Here is a 17,288-nt window from a genome sequence, read left to right as displayed (position 1 = left end):
TTAAAATCATGATTAGTCAATAAACTGTGCTGAAACAGCTAAGGATGAAGTGGATAGAGACCCAGGATTGTCCATAGACATGAAGTTAAATCAGTCCAGCATATCAATGAGTGAAGCCGCAATAGTTGAAGGAGCAGAAAATAATGTTTGAACTGTGGAGAGGTCTAGTTAAATACTTCTGGATCATTATGTTCTTGTGGGCAAAACACAAGAGATATCAAAATGATGAAGAAAGTGGAAAGGAGGTTGATCACCAGGATTAAACATCTAAACTCTGACAAAAACATGGATGAACTTGTACCTTTCAGCCTGGGAAGCAGTAATCTGACAGAGAAAGTAAGTACGATGGGACAGATAAATTCAGAATATTAGTTTGTTAAATTGTTTGAGTAGGACAAGGAATCAAAGGCTTAAGCTAGTAAAAAGCAACATTAGAACTTATAGTGTGAGTCACACCAACTGCCATATTGTGGTTGAGGTCTGAACCTGTGCAACATTAGCATTTGCCAGAAGTAATCAGAGCAGGCAGATTATGACAGCTTTCCCATCTCTTCAACCCTACATTACCCTGAAATGACAATGAGGAACACTTCCCATTCTTTGGCTGCTCAGTCCTCTTGTAATCTGCCGACTCTTATTATGTGATGATCTAACCAAAATAAATTGATTTACCTCCTGTTCTTTTCAGTCTCAGCAACATCCTGCTTAAGCATTATCCTGCCTTGGTTTCTCAATGAGAATAGAAAAAAATTCTCTTACCTTGGAGATACCAGGGAAATAGGCTCCCTCAGGTGGTTATTTTAGATCTTCATCGCACTAATGAAGAGGAAACATTCGTTAGCATTTTATGCATGTAAAGAATGGAAATTGTTTGCTGAACTTGTTCATCCTGGCTGTTATACAAGGACTGAACAGTACCACCCATAGCAAAAAACATTTGTTATACATCAGCCATCTGTTATCGTCTATGTCTATTTTACGTAAATATTAAAGCAGCTACTTTCTTGAAGACCACATTCTTTTACATTCTTTGCTCTATTGCTAAGATAAAATGAATAGAATACATGTAAAACATAAGATGATGGAAATAACTGTTTGAAAAACACAAAAACACATCTCTAAATAAGAAATGCAAAATGACACTGGTCTCTCTCACCCTAGTTTCTTCAGTTATTATAATGCACGATCTTCAAGGAACGAACTGATTCTGACCAGAATTGCCCCAATCCAACATCTGGTCTCTGTTGTGTTGACTGTAATAATACGCAACTCAAAACTGTGCTGAGAGAAATGAGAAAAGTTATTAAAGTTCCTGCCCCTGTGATTCATTATCAGCCCTGGCACAGTGGTAGGGCTCTGACCGCTGCAGCAACATGTTCATGCTTTCAAGTCTCCTTCCAGTAAATTGACCACTCAATCTAGGTTGACACCTCATCATGTACAAGACTGTCAGTGGTGTTGCGTTTCAGATGAAAGGTTAAATGGAGGCCCTTCCTTCTCTCTGAGATGCATGTGAGTAAACATATTACCATTTCAAAGAAAATCAGCAGAGTTATTTTACCAATAACAATGAAACAAAACATTATCTTCTCTTTGCTGATTATAGGGCCTTACCGTGTGAAGACCAGCTGTCATGTTTCCTACTTTATAAAATGTTTTCATTAACTGCAATGTACTTTGGCACATTTTGATGACATGGAGGGCAACGTATGTAAGTAAATGCATGATGTATATCATTGTGCACATGTGTGCAATCTGAAAAGAATGATTAAATTAGATACATCTTCTGAAGTTCTCTGCCTTTCCCACATGTTACTCTGCACACTTTGCATGTTAGTCCACTTTACACTCAGAACCTACATGTACATTACAGTGGTGAGAATGAATAAGAATTGAAAAAAGTAATAAAGTTGTCAAATGCAGTCTGAGTTTCAAAACTCATGATTAATTACAGTAACCCTTAGATAGACTGGAAATGGAGCAAGATGGCAACTCCAGTCATCGCAAAGCTTGGCATTTATTGTATAGCTTTTAGCCTTCAGTTCTTATGTAGAATGAATGGTCATGTTAGTTAAAGCAAATAACATTTTGAAATTGTGGGTGAAGGCAAAAGTATGCTGTACTGATGGGTTGATTGGCCTTCATCTATTGGTATTGGTATTGGTTTATTATTGTCACTTGTACTGAGGTACAGTGAAAAACTTGCCTTGCATACCGTACATACAGATCAATTCATTACAGTGCATTGAGGTAGGACAGGGTAAAAACAATAATATAATACAGAGTAAAGTGTCACAGCTACAGGGAAGTGCATTTCATGGAGACAATAAGGTGCAAGGTCATAACAAGGCAGATTGTGACCTCCTTCCTGTACTCCAACTTATCGTTATTTGAGATATGGCCTACTACTGTGGTATCATCTGCAATCTTGTAGACAGAGTTGGAGCAGAATCTAGCCATGCAGTCATGAGTATACAGTGAGTAGGGTAGAGGGCTGAGGATGCGGCCTTGTGGGGATCCAGTTGCAGTGGGAGGTGTTGAGTCCCAGGTCTCGGAGTTTGGTGATGAGTTTGCTTGGAATTACAGTATTGAAGGCAGAGTTGTAGTCAATGAAGAATAGTCTAACATAGGTGTCTTTGCTGTCCAGATGCTCCAGAGATGAGTTTAGGGCCAGGGAGATGGCATCCACTGTGGACTTGTTTCGGAGGTAGGTGACATGCAGTAGGTCAAGGTTGTCTGGGATGCTGGAGTTAATGTGTGCCATGACCAGCCTTTTGAAGCACTTTGGTGGCTGTCAGAGCCACCAGATGGTAGTCATTAAGGCATGTTACCTTGTCTTTCTCAGGTACCAGGATGATAATGGGCTTCTTAAAACAGGTGGGAACCTCAGATTGAAGCAGGGAGAGTTTAAGTATGTCTGCAAATACCCTCGCCAGCTGATCAACACAATATCTGAGTACACAGCCAGGGACACCATCTGGGCCAGATGTTTTGCTCGGGTTCACTCCCCGGATGACTGATCTTTACGTCCTCGATGGTGACCACGAGTTCAGTTGCACTGGAGGCTGTCAGGGTGGGTAGTGGCAATCCACTCCCCTTCTGTTCAAAACGCTCATAGAATGCGTTAAGCTCATCAGGAAGGGATGTGCTGTTGTTGACTATACTGCCCGACTTTGTTTTGTAGCTTGTTATAGCATGTAAGCCCTGCCACAACTGACGGCTGGTCTGGGACTCTTATTTTGAACCAGTATTGTCTCTTGGCATTTCTGATAGCTTTTTGGAGGTCGTATCTCGATTTCCTGTAAAGGTCAGGGTTATCTGATTGAAATGTAACAATCCTCGACTTCATTAGGGAGTGGATCTCCTGGTTCATCCATGGTTTCCAGTTTGGGAACACCCATATTGTCCTCTTTGATACACAGTCCTCCACACATTTGCTGATAAAGTCCGTGATGGTGGTGACATACTCATCAAGGCAGGCAGCTGAGTCTTTGAACACAGACCAGTCCACTGACTCAAAGCAGTTGCATAGAAGCTCTCCTGTTTTCTCAGACCAGCACTGCACCATTCTCTGTACTGGATCCTCCCGTTTCAGTTTCTGTTTGTATGCAGGGAGGAGGAGCACAGCCTGGTGGTCCGATTTACCAAAATGAGGGTGGGAAGTGGCTCAGAAGGAATCTTTGATGGTTGTATAGCAATGGTCAAGGGTGTTAGAGCCCCTGCTGGGACAGGAGTCACCCTGGTAGTACTTTGGTAACACACTCTTAAGAAACTATAAGTTTTTACTATTGTCAGAGACAGCTACACATGGGTGAGCTTGAGGGGTTCCTCATGAAAGTGAAGCTGCAATGGACATGGTTTTTAAGTGTGGGAAAGGAGGAATATGTCTGGCAGTTGTACTGGAAGTGGGATGAAAGGGGTATAAGGAGAGAGGGATATGTGTGTGGGGCAGGAAAAAATTGCCTTCTTAAATTAAAAAGTGAACAGCTACAGGAAAACCCTTGGCTGGCCAAGAGCATTACTACTGAGTTGATGTCAGATTTCAGGAACAGGTAACTGGCACATTTTATTTTTTTCTTTCATTTGCTTGTTTAATCTCATTTCATGAAGTAGACAATTCTCCCACTGAGTCTGTGCTACTCCTGGACCTTCTGTTAAGGAAATAGTTGAGGCCATTAGCAATTTACTCAGTGGATAGTTTATTTAAAAAGACAGAGAAAATGAACGACATTGACTTCTCCAAATAAAAACAGAGACATTTTTCCAGATAGATACAGTGTGAAGGGAACAATGCCAAGGATTGATGTGATTGCGCAATGGAGATTTAGTCAACTATTTATCAAAGTGCATGGAATAGGCTGCTGGCAACGGTGGTGGAGGCAGATATGATAGGGTCTTTTAAGAGACTTTTGGATAAGTACATGGAGCTTAGAAAAATAGAGAGCTATGGGTAAGCCTAGTAATTTCTAAGGTAGGGACATGTTCAGCACAACTTTGTGGGCCCAAGGGCCTGTATGTGCTGTAGGTTTCTATGTTTCTAAAGACATGTAGAGGAATAAAACTGCTAAGGGGGACCATTCACTTTGCAAATCTCTGCTCTGTTCTTCCATCTCAGCCAATCACTCCCCTTCTCACAGGACTTTTCCACGCAACTGCAAGAGACGCAACACCTGCTCTTTAAATTTGTGCCCTCCCACCATCCAGGCAGAAACGTTTCGGAAAAAAAGAATGGATTACCTAAATTGGAGAATTTGATATCAGGTGATGACATTGACAACTCACTATAGTGAAAGGAATCTGTTTCTAAATCAGTTCTAAATCTTTTCTGAAAGATTCTAAAACCCTTTCTAAATCTTTTTGAAGAATTTGAGAAGTGGCATTTGAGAAGTGTAAATAGTTAAAGTGCAATACATTCCAATAAATTAATTAAAACCCCATATCTAAAGAGAAATAATGAGAAATAAACAAAAAAATGTGTTTACCTATTTTAATGATGATGGGGAACTCCATTCAAATGAGTGGGTTGTTTGCTGGTATACCAACAAAAACTAGCGAAAAGCTGAGAGATCAAATGCAAAGAGCGTCAATACTTTCAGCTCAATATAATCCAAAAGGGCCATTGGACTCATTGGCATCTGACTTCTAGTGTTTTTCATTTTCCTGGTTACAATATTCAGATGCAGAAGTTCAAAGAAAGCCAAGCACTGGATGCCCAGTGGGGAATGTCTCCCTGAGGAACTGCCAACCACATCAGAGCTCAAACCAATCCATCGGCATTTATTAAAGACTTACCTAATGAACTGAATTTAAGTTTGTCAGACACAATAATAAATTCATACTAGTGACTCCTATTCCTGTTGTTCCTTCATGTTGTTTCCAAAGCTCTGTTTCTTAATTACACACAAAGACGCCAATGTGTGATTTACATCATGCTTATTGTCAGACTGCAAGCTATGTGTTACCAAATGATACAATGTGGGTTATCTGCAGAGAATATAGTGCATTAGTAAGTGATATGTTACAACCAGAATAACGTCTATATTTTCACCTTTAACAGCATTGATCCTTTTTCATTCTGGTAATAAAATTGCATCTCATTTTTTTAATTCGTTTTACTTCCCATTTCATTAAAACTTTTAAATTGGATATTTTACTTTCAAACTTAAGAAAAACTATTATTACTTGTCATGCTTCTTAAAACATCCTTCACAACATTGCTAAGGTTATGAGATGTAATCATCCTCTCTGCAATGAGTTGGTAATGTTTACAATTTACTCTGCTGCTGCTGCAAAAATTTAATTTTCATGGCATTTATACCTTGGATATGTATGCCCAATGTCAAAGTCGAGTTTATTGTCATATGCATATCTATGCACAGGTGCAATGAAAAGCTTACTTGCAGCAGCATCACAGGCACATGGTCTCATATAAGCAGCATACACAAGTTAAACAAAAATTAAATATAAATTATACACAATTTTTACAAGTAAAACACAAATAGAACTAAAAAAAAACAAAGTTCATTTCAGTGCAAGGTGGTCAAAGTGTTCATCGTGTTGCTAAACTGTAGTGATTAGGGTTTTGCCGGTTAGTTCAAGAACCAAATGATTGAAGAAAAATAGCTGTTCACGAACCTGGTGGTGTGGGACTTCAGGCTTCTGTACCTCCTGCTCAATGGTCACTGCAAAAAGATATCATGGCTCTGATGGTGGGGATCTTCGATGATAGGTGTTGCCTTCTTGAGGCAGCACCTCCTATAGATACTACCAATGGTGGGGAGAGAGGTGCCCGTGATGTATTGGACAGAGTCCACTACTCCCTGCAGCTTCTAACATTCCTGTGCATTCGAATTGCCATACCAGACCATGATGCAACCAGTCAGGATACCTTCAACGGTACATCTGTAGAAGTTTATTAGAGTGTTCAGTGACAAGCCAAACTTCCTTAGCCTCCTCAGACACTGGTGTGTTTTCCTTATGATTGCATCTATGTGCTGGGCCCAGGACATCCGATACGATACTGCCAAGGAATTTAAGGCTGCTGACCCTCTCCACTGCCAATCTCCCAATGTAGACTGGAGCATGTTCGCCCTCCTTCCCATTCCTGAAGTCAACAAGCAGCTCTTTAGTTTTGCTGACATTGAGCGAGAGGTTGTTTTGTGGCACCACTCAACCAGGTGTCCTATCTCACTCTGGTAAGCTGACTTATTGCCACCTGTGATTTATCCAACAACAGTAGTGTCGTCAGTGAATTTGCAGATGCCATTGGAGCTGTGCTTAACCTCACAGTCGTGTGTATAGAGAGTAGAGCAGGGGACAAAGCACGCAGCCTTGAGGTGCACCTGTGTTGATGGTCAGCGAGAAGGAGATGTTGTTACCAATCCTCACTGATTGAGGTCTGCCAATGAAGAAGTTGAGTATCCAGTTGCAGAGGGAGGTACTGAAGCCCAGGTCTTGAAGACTGATGATAAGTTTGGATGGGATGATTTTGTTGAACGCTGAGCAGTAGTCGATGAACAGCATTCTGGTGTATGAGTTCCTGTTGTCCAGATGATCCAGAACAGAGTGAAGAGCCAGAGAAATCAGATCTGCTGCAATCTGTTGTGGTGGTAGGAAAATTGGAGTGAATTCAGGTCATCTCTGAGGCAGGAGTTGATTCACATGACAATAAACTGGAAACTTGAAGTTGAACTTGGTTCCTTGTGTTGGTGATGTGGTGCCTGCTACTCCTATTGTCATCAGAGTTATGCTCAGTTATTGCAGGTGATGAAAATATGATGTTTACATTGATGGTATTGTTGTTGAAGCTCTCTGTTCATTAGTTTAGATGTAGGCCAAAGACTGATTCCGGTTTTCCTCATCTTTCGACCCAACTCTGCCTTATTGATGTACAATTTGTAAGCAATAACTTTAGTTGGGTTCCAGTTTCTGTAAGTAGATCCTCCAGATGCACTGTGTGCCCCCTCAACAACTCTGATAATGATTTCAAGTCCAGTCAAGTTACGTTTATTGTCTTGTACACAAATACAGTGAGGTACAGATCCAATGAAAGATTTCCTTGCGGCAGCATCACAGGCACATAGGTACAGACAGCACACTAAACATAAATTATGCATAAATTATACTTAATTTATACAAGAATGTGAAGACCAAAAAAATGGTCAAGATATTAGTGCAAAAAAACCACAATCAGAGACAAGTCCATAGTAATGCAAAAGCTGGTCTATCGTGTTCCTTTGCTGAGGTAGGATTAGGGTTGTGCAGGTTGGTTCAAGAACCTGATGAATGAAGGGAATTAGCTTTTGCTGAATCTGGTGGTGTGGACTTCAGGCTTCTGTACCTCCTGCCTAACAGTAACAGTAACAGTGACAAGAGGGCACGACCCAGATGGTGGGGATCCTTGATGACAGATGCTGCCTTCTTGAGTCAGCGCCTCATGTGGATGCTTTCAGTGGTGGGCTGGGCTGTGTCTGTGATGAACCAGGCTGTGTCCACAACTCCCTGCAGCCTCCTGTGTTCCTGCATGTTGGAATTGCCATACCAGGCCATGATGGAACCAGTCAGGATACTTTCAGCACTGCACCTGTGGAAATTTGTTAGAATATTTTGTTGTTGTCATGTTGGCTTCTGCTTACTTGTGCAGAAAGTCAGTCATTATCTTATTCTTTCTTGGTGTTAAGGAGGGTACATTTTGATTGGCAAAATTCTGATTTGGTAACTCAGTTGGTGATTTCATGTCAATCTTAAGAGGTGTAGCCTGGAGTGACAAGGTGGCAATAGCGCTGGCTGTGTTTGCTTCATCTATTTGGGACATCCTGGTGAATCACTGGCTGAGAAAGCATCTGTAACTTTTTGTTTTTAGCAGTATCTTCACACCTAGATCCCTTATCTCACACTTCTCTTCTGCCAAGAGATGACAGTCCATCTGCTAGCACCATTTCTTTCCCTCGTTTGCATATCAGAATCAAATCATGACTCCGAAGCTTCAAGAGTAATCTTTGCAGTCTTGTGACAGCAATGTGTTTTTCTTGTAAATGTGTCCGAGAGTTCAGTAGTCACTTTCAATTCTGATTTTTCTTCCACTAAGATAGTTGTAAACTATTAAGACAGAGGTATATTTCCAGCTCACCAAATAAGCTACACTTGACTTATGTAGCTAACCAAGCAGCAAAGAACCCCGTCAGTGACAACTCCATTGTCACAAGAAGCTACAAGAACAGAATAGTCTTTACATTAATGTATGTAGAAATAACAGAGGTAGCTCTAAGGCTATGTTACCTCATGGACGGCACAAAAATAGTGCGCCAAAGGGCCTGTTTCTGTGCTGTATGACTTTATGACCATCTCTATGGCATCAGAGATTACCTCCAGGGTACACCTAAGCTGTTTCCATGGTAACCATCGGCCTGAGTTAGAACAAGGATTTGTCATGGGGCACATAGACAAAATTACATGGTGGAAGCACATTGGGAGGCAATGATGCCTACTTGCTGTATCAATTATATGCAGACAATGGGAATAGTTAATTAACAGAGCATGTGATAACAAACACAGAAAACTCTGGAGATATGCGGTAATTGGAGATGATGGGCCTGTCCCTGCCTCCATCACCATGGTAACCAAGGCCTTGACTAAATATTGGGATGCTTTAGGCATGAGATTACTGGATCTTGACCAAATGCAGGGGTCTGTGAGGCACATGAAGATCATGCTATGTTCTTTATTCCACTGAGTGAAAGATCCAGTTTTTGTTGAAATTCATTCAGTGCTGTAGTGACAAACCAAATTGTTGGAAGAACTCAGTGGGTCAGGCAGCATCTGTGGAGGTAAAGGATAATGGTTGACATTTCAGTCAAGACCCTGAATCAGGATGAGAGTAGGAGAATCTGTAACCCTTTGTTGTCTCCACTTATCACCCCCCTGCCTCAGTCTGTACTTCCATCCTCCCATTTCCCAACTGGCTCCATCTGCCATATCCTTCTCATCTCATTCCATCTACCATCTGCCAGCTCCTGCCTCAACCCTCACCTCTTTTACTGGCTATCTCACCTCTGCACTCAGTTGTGATGCAGGGTCCTGACCATCCCTTTGCCTCCACAGATGCTGCTTAACCCACAGAGTTCCTCCAGTAGTTTTTTGCTCCAGATTCCAACACCTGCAGTCTCCTATGGCTTCAGTCGGTGCTGTGTTGAATCATAATGGCATTCTTCTCCAACGGTATCAAATGGATGGTGTGTTAAAACAGGTTAAATATGGAGTCATGAATCCTTCTCAGGAAGCTTCAGATACCAGAATCTCAATGCACCCATCATACTAAAATGCTTGCTCTACTCAAATGTGACTACTGTCTTCAAAGGTCCATTAAGACACAACAATTGCAACTTAGAAGGAACCTTGAAAGTACTTTGCAATGAAAGTCATTTGCTTGAAAGTCCTGACTTAGGGTTCCAACCTGAAATGTTGACAATTCCCTTTCTCCCACAGATGCTGCTCAACCCATTGAGTTTCTTCAGTAGATTGTTTGTTGCTCCAGATACCAGCATCTGCAGTCTCTAGGGTTTCCCAAAAGTACTTTCCCTTTTCGGTCATTTGTCTCACTCTTCATCACATGTACTTTCTTCTGTTGTCCTTCCATCATTTCTAGTCTTGATTTGGGTGGCTCTGCGAGTTTGCACCTCTATATGTGCTGTTCCAGAGTTAACTGTCTCACACAGTAACTACTCGTAACAGCACCTACCACTCTCTGCATAAAAAACTTGCCCCTCACATCACTTTTAAACTTCCCCCCTCTAACCTTAAAAGCATGTCCTCTGGTTTTTGACATTTCTACCCTGGGGAAAAGATTCTGACTGTCTACCCTATTCATGCCTCTCATAATCCCAAAAACCTCTATTAGGTCTCTCCTCAGCCTCTGATGCTCCAGGGAGAACAACCAAGCTTGTTCAACCTTTCCTTATAGCTCATACCCTCTAAACCAGGCAACATCCCAGTAAACCTGTTCTGCACCCTATCCACAGTCTCCACATCCTTCCTATAATGGGGCAACCAGAACTGCACACAATACTCCAAGTGCAGTCTGACTAAAGTTTCATATAGCTGCATCATGACTTCCTTACTCTTATACTTAACACCCCTACTAGTGAAGGGAAGCATGCCACATGCTTTCTTTACCATCTTATCTACTTGCGTAGCCACTTTCAGTGAACTATGGACCTGGATTCCAAGATCCCTCCATTCCTACCATTAACTGTACACTGTTTCCTATCATTTGACCTCCCAAAGTGCAACACCTCACACTTGCCCGGATTAAACTCTATCTGCCACTTCTCTGCCCATATCTGTAACTGATCTATATCCTGCTGTACTATTTGATAGTCCTTTACACTGTCCACAACTCTGCCAGTCTTGGTGTCATCTGCAAACTTGCTAATCCACCCATCTACCTTTTCATCCAAATCATTGATATTTATCACAAACAACAGAGGTCCCAACACCGATCCTTGCGGAACACCACTGGTCACAGACCTCCAGCCAGTATAACAGCCTTCCACCCCTACTCTCTGTCTTCTATGGGCAAGCCAGTTCCAAATCCAAATTTGCAACAAACCCTGGATCCCATGCATCTATATTCCTTTAGGCAAGAGCCCTAGATCTAAAAATAGTCCAACCTCTGATGAGTTAGTCCTTCAAATCCTAAAATTGTATTATCTGCTCACACTCTCATCTCTGTTAAGGAAGTATCAAAAGATTCTCCCTCCTCCTGGTTATGTGTGACAAACTGGTAGCAATCACCGGTTTCATTTTAGGTGAGCTGCAAAGTGCTAATAATGTGTTAATTTCCATCACTTCAACAACTTTCAGTTCCCCGGCCCTGACCGCCTCATTTTCACTGTGGACATTGAGGCCCTGTACACTTCCATCCCCCATCAGGAAGGCTTCAAGGCTCTCCGCTTCTTTCTGGACAACAGACCCAACCAGTTCCTCTCCACCGTCACCCTCCTCCATCTGGCAGAACTGGTGCTCACCCTCAACAACTTCTCTTTCGGCTCCTCCCACTTCCTCCAAACCAAAGGTGTAGCCATGGGCACTCGCATTGGTCCCAGCTATGCCTGTCTTTTCGTCGACTACGTGGAACAGTCCATGTTCCAAGCCGACACCAGTAACGCCCCCCCAACTCTTTCTCCATTACATCGACTGCATTGGGGCTGCTCCCTGCACCCATGCTAAGTTCATCAATTTCGTCAACTTTGCCTCCAACTTACACCCTGCCCTCAGGTTCACTTGGTCCATCTTAAACACCTCTCTCCCCTTTCTGGATCTCTCTGTCTCCATTTCCGGAGACAGATTAACCACCGACATCTTTTACAAACCCACTGACTCCCACAGTTACCTTGACTACACCTCTTCCCATCCTATCACTTGCAAGGATGCCATCCCCTTCTCCCAGTTCCTTTGCCTCCACTGCATCTCTTCCCATGATGAGGCTTTCCATCCCAGGACATCAGAGACCTTTTTCAGTAAACGGGGTTTCCCTTCCACCACCATCAATGCACTCCTCACCCACACCTCCTCCATTTCCCGTATATCTGCCCTCGCTCCATGCCTCACACCGACATAATAGGGACAGGGTACCCCTTGTCCTCACCTACCACCCCATGAGCCTAAACATCCAACACATCATTCTCCGCAACTTCCGCCACCTCCTATGGGATCCCACCACCAGGCACATCTTCCCCTCACCCCCTCCCTCTGCTTTCCACAAGGATCGCTCTCTCCGCGACTCCTTTGTCTACTCATCCCTCCCCACTGATGACCCTCCCAGCACTTATCCCTGCAACAGCACTGAGTGCTACACCTATCCCTTCACCTCCTCCCTCACCACCATTCAGGACCCTAGGCAGTCCTTCCAGATGAGGCAGTGCTTCACCTGTGAGTCCAAGGGTGTCATTTACTGCATCCGCAGCTCCCGGTGCAGCCTCCTCTACGTGGGTGAGACCCAACACAGATTGGGTGACCGCTTCGTCGAGCACCATCACTCCATCCACCACAAAAGCAAGGAAATCCCAATGCCTGTCCACTTTAGTTCTACATCCCACTCCTATACTGACATGTCTATCCACAGACTCCTCTACTGTCACATTGAGGCCAGACGCAGGCTGGAGGAACAACACCTCATATTTTGTCTTGTTAGTCTCAACAATGATTTCTCTAACTTGAGGTAACCCCTCCCATCCTTCTCCTCCTTCTCATTTTTCTTTTTCCCCCTTCCGCCCTTTGTTTTCCCTCATTCCTGTGGCCCCTTCACCCCTTCCCTTTCCCCTCCCCTACCCTCATGACCTGCCAATCTATTCCCCACCTCCCTCCCTTAATTCCTTGGTCTACTGTCCTCTCCTTCTTCTATGGGATTCCTTCTTCTTCAGCCCTTTGCCTCTTCTACCTATCACCTCTCATTTTCTTACATCACTCCCTTTCATCCCCCATCCCCCACCCACATACCTTCCCCCACTCACCTGGACTCACCTATCACCTGCCAGCTTGTGTTCTTCCCCTTCCCTCCACCTTCTTATTCGGGCTTCTGCCCTCTTCCTTTCCAGTCCTGATGAAGAGTCTCAGCCTGAAATGTCCACTGATTGTTTCCCTCCATAGATGCTGTCTGACCTGCTGAGTTCCTCCAGCATTTTGTGTGTGTTGCTCCAGATTTCCAGCATCTGCAGAATCTGTGTCTCAAAAATGTATTTAATATATTCTCCAGGAGTCCAGTGCCTAAAGGATCTCCTCATTCAGTTAAGGCCTTGGTTACTTTGGCAATGGCACTAGGAGCAGTCCAATCATCTATAACTACCACACACCTCTGCATGTCATGATGCTGTTGGACATTTCTCTCTTCTTGTGACCAATGGCATGCAATAACATTTTTATCTGAGTCTGCCCTTGGTTTATCTGCCACAGCCAACTTAATGTACAGTGCAAACACCCCTTCCATTTTCTCAATTGACTCACTCTGTCTTGACAAATGCTCTTGTGTTATCTCACAGGTAAACACAGCAAATAATTTTCATAATGTTGTCAATAGGTCTTTCTGACCCTATTGTTCAGTGTTTACATTATTCATTCTCAAAGGTACTAGAAATGGTTGGTAATTTAAACTGTAACCAAAGGTAGCTCACTCAAACAGTTTACAGAGGCAGCTGGCAACTTTACAGTTGCTTTACTTCCACAACCACCATGGCCCGGATCTTTCAGTCCATGACCCTTTGCAATATTCTCCCTCAGTTTGTCACAGGAAACAATGTTTAAAGATTGGGCAGCATTAAAGGGACAATTATTGTCCATTGACCAATATTACACTTGACACATATGTGATGTCATTGAACTCTCATCAAAGGAGTATGGACCATGGCTGTCTATATTTCTGAATGAAGATGCACACACAACATAAGAAGGAAGACTAAGAATTAGATTGAGCTTATTTTAAGAAGTTCCCAGAGTTTTACCTTCTTTATTCTTGTTGATGTTCAATGATGGCACTATGTTTTGGTGCTTGGTAAACATCAATGGCCAAGTTGTATTCATTACCAGATGGAATATTACAAGATATATGAGAGCTGTGAGAGAAACTGATGGTTATGAGTGAGGAGGAATACATTGCAGGGGTACAGAGAAATAAAGAGAGGGGGAATGGGACGTGTAGCAGGTAGCGTGACGCTATTACAGTGCCAGCGACCTGGTTTCAATTCCGGCCACTGTCTGTAAGGAGTTTGTATGTTCTCCCCGTGTCTGCATGGGTTTCCTCCGGGTGCTCCGTTGTCTTCCCACATTCCAAAGATATAGGGGTTAGGAAGTTGTAGGCATACTATGTTGGCACTGGAAGTGTGGTGACACTTGCAGGCTGCCCCCAGAACACTCTACACAAAAGGTGCATTTCACTGTGTACATGTGACTAATAAAGTTACCTTATCTAATGGAATTTCTCTCCTGGGAACTGGCATAGATCTGATGGGCTGAATGGCCTTTTTCTGTATTTTTATGTGTATAAGGCATGAATACCAGCTCTAAGCGAATTGTTCACATTGGTTCTTTATTAAGGAAATCAGCAATTTTTCAGAGTACTAGTGCTCTGTAATGTGTTTATTCCATAACAAAGAAACAATAAAAGGACCACTTATCAAAAATATAATATAAGTGAAAAGACTAAGCATGTAATAGATCTGCACTCTTACAAACACTGAACTGATGATTCCTCTGTTGGCTGCTGAGGGTTTCACTTTTGGTTTGTACACTTTATGAATTCTGATGACGTTTTAATTCTTCCATTGATCCTGGAGCAATTTTCCTCCCAATTTCTTTGGTTGATACCAGAATTGCAACGTGCATTCTACACAAAGACTATTCTTAAAGAATGTTGCAACATTCTCTATCGCAATCTAGATGAAAGGTTTCGACCTGAAACGTTGAATGTCCATTTCCCTCCACAAGTACTGCCTGATCTGTTGAGTTCCTCCAGCAGCTCGTTTTTTGCTCCAGATTCCAGCACCTGCAGACTCTTGTGTCTTCATTCTATATCATGTGTGAAATATAGATCTGCTAAGAATGACTTGAAATTGCACCTTCCACATCCTCATTAAGTTCCAGACAAAATTGATGTTAATGAACTACTCTTGAAACACAGACATTGTTGCTTTATACTCAGCAACAAGTTTGTTTTTGGGATGCTAAGGTGTCAATGTTGATCAAGACACTGAGTGAATTCCTTTAATCGATCTTCAAATAGAACAATGGATCCCTCATGTTTACCTGAACAAAGAGAAAGGTTTCAGCTTAATATCCCATACTAGCACCAGTGCAGTCACTGTTTGCTTCCTGTTAAACGTGTTCCTACCTGCAACAGGTCTTGCGGCACAGACTTCGAAAAGGAAGCCAGCTCTGAGATACTAGGCAAGATCCTGAGCCCGAGGTAGCCTCTCTGTCAGTCCCACTGAAATGTTTTGAGAGCCTTTTAAAGTATTGCCCCCAAGATGAACTGGCTGTGAAGAAGAATGAATAGTTCTATGCAACTCTGACACTCATAAGTTTCAAAAGCAAACAAAAGCTATTCAAAATCAAACATATTATTAACTTTTTTGTTATAAATTATTAACAATAATACAATAAAATCCGTAAAAACACTGGAAGACATCTCAGGTAATTAAGTATATTCAAATTAAGAATAAAATTAAATAAAATACATTGTCTTATAATTATCCTTCACCTTTATAGGTGTTTTTCTCCATTCAAATGAATTGGCTGGCTGTTACTGTGCAAGGTCAAAGCTGGCAAGCAAAGAGCAGGAAGAGCTGAGAAATCTGCAGAAGTTTGCACTTCACCACTGGACTGTGCAAGAAGTCCATGAACTAATCACTATAGGGAAATCTTCAATGATCAGTTGTGCAGAAATTCGGATGTTCCACACTTATGTTGCACATACTTGGATAGGAATCCCAAACTTCTGCACCAATATCATTGAATCATGGAGTTGTATAACACGGGAACATGCCCCTCAACCCATTGAGTCCAGCTAACCATCAAGCACCCATTTAGGTTAATCCTCTCATTTTATTCTCCCCGCATTCCCTTCAACCCCCTACAGATTCTACCACTCACCTACACACTAGGAACAATTTACAGTGGCCATTTCACCTACCAACACATCTTTGGGATGTGGGAGGAAACACCTGGAGGAAACTCACAGGGAGAACACCCAAACACCACACAGACATCGCTGGAGGTCAGGATTGAACCCAGGTTGCTGGAGCTGTGAAACAGCAGCTCTGCTAACTGTGCCACTGTGCCACTTGTTGACATCTTTTGCTGAAATTTCAGGCCAATCTTTTAACTAGTGGGATGGAATTTGAACCTATAACTGGTGCATTAGGGAGAAAAGAGTTCCAAGGAGCTATGTATGACTTCGCACTCATTTCAGTAATATTTTGATTTCAACTATGTTAGCAGTAGCTGGTTTGGGCAAAATTCGATTTCTATACATTGGGTAGAATTTAAAATGAACTGCTGATGAAGAGCAATCTCACCACATTCCTGGCTGCTCTGCTCATATATTCATGAGCCCTCTGGCTCACCTCAGTCCTCAACATATGATCACAAAATAATTGCGATAAATATGTAAGAAGGACCAACAGAATGAGGAAAAATTGAGCCAGCTAACAGAAAGGAAACCAAAATATTCCACAAACATTTAAAGATTAGGAGGATTGTTTAAAAAGAGGGACAAACATCTGGCCAATAAATCTAATGTTAGTGGCAGGAAACATGCTAAAATATTAACTGCCAATTTCTGAAGATGACTTAAAAGGGGACAGTCTTTGCATGATTTGGTTTCAGGCAAATCAGGTCTAACTAATCTGACTGCACCATTGATATAGTGTCAGAGAACAGTAATAGCTGGTGGCCAACCTGTTCTTAATCAACAAGGCGCATGCAGCATCATTAACCTTCCAGGTCAATGTATTCTGAATGCCACCCTGGAAAAATATTACACCCAGATCTTTCCAAGGAGAAGTCAGGTAGATCTGTTTCTTCTCACATCCTGAAGAGGTACTATAGGCTATTTATTAATTGTAAGTTGCCTCTTAGCAAAATGTCAAAATAATCAAAGCGGGAAGTCAGTGAGCATGTAAGAGAGAATAACTTTCAGGGCTATAGGGGAATAGGGCAAGGGAGAATGAAACTGATGAGATTGCTCCTCTGAGAGCCATCATGGACTTGCTGGGCTGAATGGCCTCTTTCTGTGTTAT

The sequence above is a fragment of the Pristis pectinata genome, chromosome 9 (assembly GCF_009764475.1).
Source record: "Pristis pectinata isolate sPriPec2 chromosome 9, sPriPec2.1.pri, whole genome shotgun sequence".
NCBI classification, from domain to species: domain Eukaryota; kingdom Metazoa; phylum Chordata; class Chondrichthyes; order Rhinopristiformes; family Pristidae; genus Pristis; species Pristis pectinata.
This window is presented reverse-complemented; position numbering follows the sequence as displayed.